The sequence below is a fragment of the Protopterus annectens genome, chromosome 2.part1 (assembly GCF_019279795.1).
Source record: "Protopterus annectens isolate FY-2018-M chromosome 2.part1, PAN1.0, whole genome shotgun sequence".
Lineage (NCBI taxonomy): Eukaryota > Metazoa > Chordata > Ceratodontiformes > Protopteridae > Protopterus > Protopterus annectens.
Genome location: NC_056729.1, coordinates 551,386,173 through 551,398,674, shown reverse-complemented (window position 1 = coordinate 551,398,674; position 12,502 = coordinate 551,386,173).

The following is a 12,502-nucleotide window of genomic DNA, read 5'->3' as shown; positions in this document are numbered from 1 at the left end:
TGGAGAACACTAAATGGGAAATACAGTCACTGCAGTACACAATGGATATCAAATCTAATCATCCACATGGCTGGCATTAGTGCAAGTGTAAGCCAAGCAATAGCTAGGATCAGCAAATGCACTAACAGAAAAATGGAGGGCAGACTAGAATTTCCAACTCTGCATGTGAAAGGCAGACAACAAAGCACAATACCAAACAGCAGTACCACAGCAAAAGACTAATGCATCTGTGTAATAAATACATATGTGTACACACCACAAAAAGGAGAAATGGGCAACATATGTCAAAGCCACATGCCATGCTGGAAACAACACATATGGGTGCTCAGATATAAAATGTAGATGTGTGACGAGCAATGGCATTGCATAAGCCAGACTGAAAGAAGGCTGATCATACATACCCATGCCAATAATGTGGAATATTAACTAATTGGTGATACATATATGATTAATGAAAGCTAAGGAATACAACCCTGTGCATAGCCAGGAAGCATAGAAATCTCTGGATAAACACAGATGAAATCTGCTCAGTTGCCAACACCTTATGCGCATATGCCTTGCATGTGTATGATACCCATCATTGTGGCAACAAGGTCATTTTGTACCAGTACACCTACATTACAATGATGATACATTTCATGAAGGCAAACTTACACACATAACGTATGTCATGTATATGTGAAACAAGTAGGGAAAAACTACAAGGAGGAAGGGAGATGGCCAACATAGGCCCACAGCAGTGAGGAAATGCCAGTAAGAAAAAATAGGCATAGAATGATGCAAGACAACCATAGCTAAGGAGACACAGTACACGTGCACGTGTCCACAATGCAAGATGGATAGCAAGTCCTCACAAGGTACATTAAAGCAAACGGCCAATGTCTGTCACACTTGCGTAGTGGATTGGGGATGGCTATAAACTTGTCTGTCTACAAATGACACAAACACAGAAATGTGCAACAATTGAACAGCAAATAATATAGGTACACAACAAAAGTAGTTTTGAATATAAAATACCCTAATAGACTGACATGTAACCATAATACAAGAGGTGGCACAGTCACCGTTATTGATATAAATATCACTATTCATATGCAGGACTGATCAAAGGACAGTTCTGCTTACTCAAGTACAGCACAACAAAATGAAATAAGTGCATTTATCAAGTTACATATTACAAGGGCAGTTGTGTGTCTATCATATTGCATTGATCATATAACAGCCATACACATGTACATCCATTTAAATCAATGTATATGTACTACAAAGGGGTACACACAGACATGTATGCTAACCCATGTAGAAATGTCTTAATATAAGCTAGTTTCAAAATGACCTGGCTAGTGCCATAAGCAAGATACAGCCAAAAAAGGAATTATGAATGATGCCAAGCAAAACATCACCTCTGTATATTCACTAAGGAAATAGTGACTGTCATTGCAGTATTGATTGATACATGTTCATATGTATGTCACTGTACTGTACAACAACATGGCACAATAATTACCAATATCATTGTGACAGTGGGACAGCATTATCCAAAATGTTACATAACTTACAAAATCAAGGACATGTCATGTTGTTGAACAGACATAAAACCACAACTATCAATGCAGAAATGTGTGCAATACATATAAATGGATAATGTGTAAATCTTATGACTGCTGGATGGTTGGAAGCTTGAAAACAAACCATTTGGGCTACATTTTTGCATCTGAGGAAGTAAATTTAAACTGCATTTAAAATACTGCAAATCTTACCATTTAATCAATTTTGTGTGTTCTGTTTGCTCTTTATCTGAAATTAAAGTTATTAATTTAAGGCATTTTTATAGTCTGCAGTGCTTTCCAATTGGTTTCTGTGCTGGGCCTATGTGTCCTGAATGGGCCCTCATTATATTGCATTTTTACTAGTTCTGTTCTGAATCTGAAGCTACAGCTATACATTGAGTTGGGTTTTACAGTATCCATTGTTATTGTCCTGAGCTCTTAAGTGGATTATCAGCATTGCTCATCTAATTCTGTGCTATAGTCACTTTTCAAACTTAAAACAAAAAGCTAGCTTTGGCCAGTTGTTTGAGTTCTAACCAGAGCTTCTGATAATTAACCCAGGCCCCCCCAGACCCCCTTGTATTTTACATTACACAAGCAGTCAACCATATTAGTCTTGGGACTGATGGAAGCTTGGAAGCTTGAAAACAAAGCATTTGGACTACATTTGCATATAGGGAAGTATGTTTAAATTACATTTAAAATACTGCACTTATCTTACAATTTAAATCAGTTTTGAGTGCTGTGTTTGCTCTTTATCTGAAGTTAAAGGTACTAATTTAAAGCATTTTTTTACAGTCTGAAGTGCTTTTCATTTGGTTTCTGTGCTGGGCCTAGGTGTTCTGAGTGGACTCTCACTTTACTGCACTTTTACTAGCTCTTTTCTGAAATTGTATCCCACACACCCTTTTCCTGTTGTGTTTTAAAACTTGGAGTCTTTTAGGTTATCCTCCACTACTTCATATCTGCCCTTGGAAGTTCCTCACAATCTTATCTTCTGTATATCTGGCCCTAGAAGCTCCTCACCATCTTATCTTGTCTGTTCATCTTACTGGTTACTGACAGAAGAAACCGGGAAGGTCCTCCCCTTTGACTGTTAGTGTATTTAGAAACCCCCTTAAAGTGTGTTTGTTTCTCATTGCTGGCTTGTCTACTTTTAAATCACCTTATAATTACTTGTAGATAGTTATTGAATTTGTTTCTGGTGCTTTTTCACTTGTGGCTGAATGAAGTGTGTTTTTACAAGAAGAAGACTGGAACTGGAATTTTAGTGGCAGTAAAAAGGTAACATAGTTTGTCTGAGCTGGGATACTCACAAGTAGGTTTAAGTGAAAAATATCTGTTGTAGCTAGTTGTTTGATTTGTTTCTGATACCTTTTCACTTTTTGCTAACTAAAGTGTGTTTCTCTCACTGGGACTGCTATTTGATTGGCATTAGAAAGGTAATCTGGTCTTTCTGAGTTGGGAAACACTTAGTGAGGTTTAAAGTGAGATTGTTTCATCAGCCAAATGGCTTTTTAGGAGCCTAGTTGTTTGGGGTTAATCTGTATTTGAGAGTTACTTTTGCTGTGTTTTTACATTAAAAAGTTGCAGGATTATCTGCTTTTGTGGCAGAAGGTGTTTACATTGTCTCTCTAATTTGGCAAGCACTCCAGGGAGCTCAAATGTGTAGTCGTTTATTGGTCAGAAGGCAAAGGCATTCGTTTTCTGCTTTTTTATGTCTTCTATAAATTAGGCACATTTGATTGGAACTGTTCACCATACTGTGATAGTTAATAGTACCTTTTTTAGTAGCAAACTTATAAAACTAGTACTTAGGACTTTAGCCCATAACACAAAAAGGATTTGCATGGAGCTAAGCTTAGGGCAGCTAGTTTGTGCATCTAACTGCACTAATATCAGATCATAGCACTAACATCTAGCCTTAACCTTAGACACCACTCAGGTGACCCCCTTTAAAACCAAGTTCCTAAACCATAATAACCTGACCCTAATATAGGTCCTAACAACATGGATTTGCAGTTTCCTAATGTCTCTGTGACCAGCTTGGTAGATATGGGAATCCTGTTACAATGTTGCAATTGTCTCATGTATTCAATCTTCTAATCCTTAGAGAAACTAACATAGCTTTGATGGCTTAGTGGCTAACTGTTGTGACTATAGTATGAACCTATGAGAGATGTTCATACATAACTTCCTTGGAGGCAAAAATCTCCCTTACAAACAAGGTTGTCAAGAACACACACACTGCATCTTTTACATATACCGCTCACCACACACTTAGACCTTCTTATGCTGAGGCACTTAACGAAAACTTTGCAAACTTCAATGACTTACTAAGACGTCAAACAGCACTTATCCTCAGCAAATACTAGCGCACACACCACAAGCAACACTTAACACCACACATAAACCTGCAGGCTACACCAATGATCCCCCAAGAACATAGATTCATAGGTTCATTGGTTCATAGGAGATTACTTAAGGGTCCTTGCAAGCCTAGGCAAAATAACCCAATTTTTGGCATGTATTTGTGCCTGTGCTTTGAGTATCTTACAGATTGCCCCTGTCCATAAGGGACATAGGCACTACCTAAGGTGTGAATTTGCAATTCTCCATCCATTGATCCAGATTGTGTTTGAAGAGGGAAGGAAAGGGCTCTGCTTAATGTGAATAGGATGCCTGTTCCAAAAAAGGGGCAATCTCTGAGATACATATCTGTCTCTCCAGCATGTTTTGTTCGAGTCGTTGACTAAATGATCTGTAGATCGGGTGACTGTCATGATCTTTGACTTGGGGATGTGTAGCAGATCCATTAGGGTTGGATTTGTGAGTGTCTTGTAGGTCAGGCATAATAATCTTAATAATCAGTAGGAGACTGAGTAAAGGGAAAGGACTTTTAGTCTATTCACGTAGTTCATGTTGTTTAAACTGTGTATTTTCTTTGTGAGGAACCTGTGAAGTCACTCCAGCTGCTGTAAGTGTCTAGTCAAGTACATGCCAAATGGTGCACTATACTCAATTATTGGACTAATGAAGGCTGAGTCCAACGGGACTATAATTTCCTTAGATCTGGATGCCATAACTTTAATAAATTGTGCCACATAAAAGGATTCCTCACCACTGTGGACATATGATGGTCAAAGTTCAGGCTACTATCTATTTGTATACTTAAATCTCTCACCTCTGACTCCACTCTAAGGTGTGTGCTATTGATATTGTAATTTTTAACGGTATTTGACTTCCCAAAGGGTATAATAATGCATATTTTGCATTTAGTTTTAGGTCATGGTTCTGGCACCAATCATTTGTCTGATCTAGAACCTTCTGGAGGATATCTCCATCACTGGGTGATTCTTTGATTTCCCCCAGCTTGCAGTCATCAGCAAACATTGTCATCCAGAGGTCTTCCACATCTGCATTAACATCAGAGAAGTATATTCTGAACAGGAATGGTGCCAGTACTGACCCCTGTGGCGCACCACCAGTAAATGGCCTTTTGCTGGATTTAAGCTGTTTCAGAGGCAACCTGGTATACTGTCCGGCCCTATTGAAGTCATGTTTTTAGCATTAGAGACCACAGTGGCAACCAGTTCTTTGGTGATAATTAGCAGTGGTGCGGTGGAGGGTATTTCTGGGTGGAAAACTAGGAATGATGGAAAGGTGGAATCTGAGCTGAATTTGTTGGCCAGCAGATTTGCTATGTCTTCTACAACTAATTCTGCACATTATTGGGTGTTACCCGTAAGACTGTAGACATAACTAAAATGCCTTATGGTTATCATTACCTTTGGAAGCTATTTTTACCTCAAAGTCTGCTTTCAGAGACCTGACAAGTACCCTAATTTGCATGTTTAGACTAATGAGTGGGTTATTTCACTGTTGTGAACATTCCCTCTTACTTCTCAACAAGATTTTCTTTCTTTTGTTGTACGACCTACTAATACTAGGGGTCCACCAAGGTAGCTTGTTTTTGCAGTTTGATCTAGGTTTATTTTTGTCTGGTACTGCCATTTTTATGCAGTTGTTTATATGGTCATTACAGCGTTTTTGTGTATTCCTCTGCATAAGTTACTGTATTTTCTGGATTTGAAGGAACTTGAAAACTAGCTATGCCATCCCTTAATAGGGGGTCATTTAGCTTAGAGAAGTTAGTTTTAATTTTATTTTAAGTGAGACTCCATAAGGCAAGCAGACACTTTTATCTTGTCATAGGAGATTCTATTGTATGACAAACAGATGCCCTCTTACCAGGCTAGACAAAGAGAAGATAACAGTTAGTTGCCTATCTGGAGCTAGGATATACAATATCATGCACACATTTAAGTCACTGCAACACAGGTACCAATATGATTCTATCATAATCCATGTGGGTGTAAATTACCTGAGACATATCTCACTGGACTATATGAAAAGAGTCATTATAGAGGCATGTACATGCCTTGTATTGAGCAGCATTCTATCTTACCAAGGATGATGCCACAATATGAACAGAAAATGATCGATTTTAATAACTGACATAGTTTCTGGTGTCACTTCAGTGGAATCCAATACTTATTAGCATGGGAGGACATGGTTAGCAGACTTCATTTCTTTGTCAAGGATGGTCTGCACCTGTGCCCCCTGGGCTTTCAGATATTGGCTAAAACTGGTCATGCCTCTTAGAGCCTTTTTAGGCAATGTCAAAATGACAAAACTACCAACATAGCAAAAAAAAAATGTGTGTAGCATATATATATATATATATATATATATATATATATATATATATATATATATATATATATATCTCAGTAACCTTAAGGTGTTACTGGTCAGTGCTAGGATCCTACGTAGGAAACTCTACACCCTACAAGCTCTCTTCACTCTGGAGAATGTAAACATTTTTGCTGGTACTGAGACTTGGTTTAAAGCTTCAAAAAGTACTCTGTCAGTATAAGGCTTCAGTGCCTTCCACACATTTAGACCAACAGCAGCCTAGACAAGGGGGACTAAAGATGGAGGTGTCTCGATCTATGTTAGCAACAAATTCAACTCCAGGTTGGTTAAACAGGATGATGCCCTGGAGTTCATTCATGTACAAGTCTCCATAGACAAGGTTTCCTAGCATGTCCTGGCCAGCTACAGGTCACCTTCTATGTGCCACAAAGCTCACATCTCTTACCTAGACCTACTAGAGGCACTCATCTTCTAAAATACCCAATTCATTGGAAACTTTAGCCACCTCTCTATAGCATGGGAAATGTACACTGCCTCTAACTCAGAGGCTCAGTACTTCCTGGCATTTATCAGCACAAACACCCTGGACCAGATAGTGCATACTCCAACCAGATAATCAAACATATTGGACCTAGTACTCACCAACATGGGAGAGCGTTGCACCCCCAACCTCCATGTATCACATCCTCTTTGGTGATGTGAGACCACAAAGCTGTCTCCCTCAAAATGCAAAATCAACTCAGAAAACCAAACTAAACCCATAATACTTAGGGGCTATTCTAAAACAAACTACATCCTATTAAGTGAAAGTTTGTCAAAATTCACAGCTCCCCAACCCCCAAGAATACAGCTACCTATGCTTAATTATTTACAGAAACCCTGTACAAACATGTAAATGGCTGTGTTGAGGCTGCCATACCTACTAGAAGTAAGCCCAAATGTAACATCAAAAATCAAACCTCACTGGTAGAATCCTTACCTTAACAGGCTATAAAACATAAGAAAAAAGTCATGGCCAAAATCAGACAGAGCAACTCTCATATAGACTAGAGCTTTCTGATTCAACTAAACAGGAAACTCATAAAGTCTGACAAGGACAATTACAAGGTCAGGATAGCCTCCCAGGCTAAGGACAGTCACAAGGCCTTCATCAACTATGTCAGCTATGTCAAGAACCTTAAAGGTAACACTTATCATTGTGCAGAACTAGTGATAAATGGCACAACCTACACTGACCAGGCTGATATAGTGATAAATTTAACTCTAAATTCACCCCCCACTACACCATGTGAAATCCCTTCTAACATATCTTTCACAGCTACTGCTAACCCTAACCATGACCCTTCCCCCGTCCCTAACCCTACACCTTACCATCATTAAAACCTTCCCATAACAATGCCACTACACAAGACAGAATCACACACACAAACACTCATAACCACACACATCAACAACACTACATCTATCCCCTAACCTAACCCTTACCCTTACCCTAAATTATACAAACTCACATACAAACACACAACACCTAAACACCTATCCTTGACTCATCCTGATCTTAACACACACACACACTCACTCACACACACACACACACACACACACACACACACACACACACACACACACACACACACAGACATGCCCCTCCAAACTCCACTTACCTATATTGAAATTCTGTGCCGTTGACATATTTGCCAATCAGCCATCTGTACTATTGATATTAAATGACACCCCTGAGTTTGTTGAACAAATGTATGTTCAGTCAAATGCAGGCGATCCATATATATATATATATATATATATATATATATATATATATATATATATATATGATGGACTGACACACCCTGAAAATTTATCCAAAGAAGCATTTGACCTGATTAAACTATTGAGAATTGAAGGAATCAGGGTCATGAAAAGAGACAAGGGGGGGCGGCGTGGTACTTATGTACAAGCAAGAATATGAGGCTATTTTACACACACTACTGCATGACACACATCAGTATAGTGAAGTATCACTGAATGAGCACAATATAGCCTATTCAAGGATTAAATTCATGTTGGAAGATCATTTGATGCAGGGCGCGATCAATGAACAGCTTTATAATTTCTTATTGGTACCTAAACCCTTAACACCAGTAATATTTGGCATTCCGAAAGTCCACAAAGGACTTAACCCATTGCACTTCAGACCTATAGTCGCAGGTGCGAAAGGAATAACAGAAACATTAGGAAAGTTTATAGATATTTCAATAAAAAGATTAGTGTCAACATTTCCTTGCCTCTGCAAAGACTCGTGGGAATTTTTAGGAAACATTAAAAAAGAATATTTTATAAGTACAAAATACATGGCAACAATTGATATAGTGGAATTGTTTCCTAGTATACCACATGTTACAGGCCTGGAATGGTTTACTGAGGTTATTACACATGCAGCAGGCTTTAATGCCAATATTACTGGGTTGTTAGCAGAATTCATGGAGACAATTCTGGGTAACAATTTTATTTCCTTTAATGGAGAACTTTTTAAACAAAATAGAGGTGTTGCCATGGGCACTCCTTGTGCGTCTGCTTATGCCAATACAGTTCTCCATTACTGGGAGTCCAAATATATTTTCTCTTCTGAATGGATGAAACACATAGTCCATTACCAGCGCTACCTAGACGATATCTGCATTTTATGGGGAGGTGACCTTCAAGATTTTGAAGAGTTTATGGCTTACATTGGTTCAACGACTGATTTTCTTAGATTCACATATGCAGTAAATAATAGCCATTTACACTACTTGGATGTCATGTTAGAGAAAAACTACGAAAAGAACATATTTCAATCAAGCATATATAGAAAGAAGAGTTATTCTAACATGTTTTTGCATTTTACAAGTAACCATCCATTTTCCCAAAAGAAGGGAATTGTAAAGGGTCAGATTATCAGAGCTTCTCGTATGTGTAGTGAGGATGAAGTTTTTTTCAAAGAATTAGAATTTCTTAGAATGTTGTTTTTGGAGAAAGATTATCCAAAACAGTTATTTGACACATTAGTGGAAGAAATTTCTTCAAAAAGAAGTGATCAATATGGTCCATTACTAGGTAAAGGTTTAAGTAATAAACCAAGTACTAATAGTGGAAATGGTCAGTGCACAGAAAGAGGAGATGCTTTTCTCCATACGTTTAATCTGAATAGCATGGAGCTTGAGAACATCATCCGGAAGTATTGGCCTGTTTTAGCCAAAAATGAGGACATTAACAAATCAATCCCAAGCAAACCCTTCTTTGTTAGGAGACGTAATAAAAATTTAAAAGACTTATTAGAAATGAATCAAATCAGCAAAAATATCAATACCCACCTTAAATTTGGGACTTATGGATGTAATGCTTGTAAACAATGTTCTTTAATGGCAAACAACAAAGGTGTATATTTAAAATCAAGGAAGCTTAATATTATTTCCCCGGGCAGGTTTAATTGCAACACAAAAGGCGTGGTTTATTTAGGTTTTTGCCAGCATTGTCAGAGTTTTTATGTCGGCAAAACCGAAAGAACATTAAAGAAGCGTATATATGAGCATTTATATGAAATAAGCAAGAAAAAATTAACTAACGCCTTTTATAAGCATTTTTTAACTTGCGAGGAGATGACATTGAAATTTGTAGTTTTAGATCAAGTGATGCCCAGTACTAGAGGAGGAGATTGGGAGACATCCCTAGAGTACAGGGAATTGTTATGGCAACTGAGGCTTAATGCCTCAAAATTTCCTGGGTTAAATGACACAATTAGTATAAGCAGTGTTCTTAGGCTTAGGAGAGTGAAGTTTTAGATGAACATGTGTTTTAGGTGCCTTCACAAAATACAATTTACATAAAACTATTTACTACGTATCAGTAGTTATTGTTAGGATATGTACAGTAGAGAGCAGAATGTTTTTACAAACAACAAGGATTTTTGTTTTTAGTTATTTAAGTCATTAAACAGCAGAAATTGTAACTTAATTAGTTATTTAAGATGGTTTTAAATGATATGAACTATTGTTTAAAATACAAGTGCATTTTTAAAGTATAACATTATGAAATGTATTTTTATTTTAGCTGCATTAATTCTGCAATTCAAGAGGCTAGCTAGCAAAGATGAGATATTTTGTCAATTATATAATTATCTTGTTAGTTAGAGTGTACTTACATCTAATTATTGTAGTATAAAAGGAATGATGATTAGAACACTATTTATCTTGACAAAGCCTGGGAGAGCCCGGGTGAAAGCGCTTGAGATTAATGTTGTTCGTAAGATAGATGAACTGTTTCGTGTTCAACTTGTGAGCTGTTTTAATACTATTTGGAGCTGCAGAGCTGAATATTAAATATATATCCAGAGCTTTTGGTCTACTTCTAAGTTTCTTTTTTACCTGGTTGGTAAGACTGTTTTCGTGGTTGTGGTCCTTTTACTATATATATATATATATATATATATATATATATATATATATATATATATATATAGTTCCCCTTCACATGACCGAATTTCTGTAAACTCGAAATTCATAAGCCCGAGGCCAGAATCTCGAATTTACAGAAACTCGAAAATGGGAAGGGGAACTAAAAAAAAAAAAAAAGACACCTTTCTAATGTTTTTGCAGGGGGCTTCGCCCCCCCCTGCACACCCCCCTACTTAAATATTCTTACTCCGAGATCATGCTACAGCGGAGGACAGGGAAATATTCCGGTTTACGCTATATGTGTAAGCACAAACCGGAATATTTCCCTGTCCTCCACTATAGTGCAGTCACGGAGCATTTAAATTTAGCTGCGAGGATGCAGGGGGACCTTGCCCCTTGCAAAAAGGTAAGTGAACTCTTTTTTTAATCCCAAAATTTCCCATTCACAATTTCGAGTGAATGGAAGTTCGAGCTCGAGCTTATGGGTTTTGAGCTTCCATTCATTCGATCTTGTGAAGGGGAACCATATATATATATATATATATATATATATATATATATATATATATATATATATATATATATATATGTATATATATATATATATATATATATATATATATATATATATACACACACACACACACACACACACACACACACACACACACACACACACACACATGCAGATGGATACATATACATATATTGCATGTATGTCTAGCTGTACATTTGTTTCTAATTTTGTCTGGACATGTGAGTATATATATTAGCCAAATGTGAAGATGTGTATGTGCATTACATGATGAGTAAAATAAGATAATACTTGCTGCCATGCGCACTACACTGGCCAGTATATACATTTAACATCACATTGTACATAATACATCCAAAATGTGCTGTGCAACATGAAATGGAGACAACCAAAACATGAATGACTAATTCAGTGAAACAAAACCATACTGTTCATTACAGGTTTCCTGCAGGTCAGGCATTCCTGTGTAATAATATAGAATCTGACCAATGATGGATGCAATGTCTGCAGTAGGATTTGAACAACGAAACTATGTAGTCATGACTGCATGTTATTACATCCCTTACAGCAATCCCCCTCACCTATAGCACATCACAGTAATCCCCCTCACCTATAGCATGTGAGGTTCCCAGCTCTCATAGTTTGTTATAAAATATCTGTCTATACTTGCAACACATAAATAGCTATTAAGTGACTTACTATACAACTGTGTTAGTCAAACCTATACATGTACATAATGTAGGAGGGCAGTCAATTAAAAGACTGTTGCAGAAATTAAACTATAGAGGTGACATGTGGCATGTGTATCTATTATCCATCATTCACATAATCAACATTGTCAACAGAAGTATATGGTATAATGTTTCTAGAAACTTTGTGGATAATGGAAATATGCATCGTCATCCGCTGCCTGACAATGCAGGTGTCAATGCACAATGGCCATGCTAGATGTTAAAAATATGTAATTTAGAAGTTGCCAAACAAATATAGATCTACATATGGGATGTGCAATATTACATGAACTACCGATAATAATGTTTAAAAAACAGGCTACACTGGGATTTGAACCTACACATTGGCAGACATCATTCAGTTTATTATACTGCTTAACCAGATGAACTAAGGGACATCAGAGCTCAACCACTGTTTTAATAGCAGATATAATGGAATAGCAATACAAGTAGCATGGTTGAAGTCCATATTAATATACACATATAACCAACAGTCCTGCATCATGTTTATGCTGGCCTAATGTAGTTGCATATAAT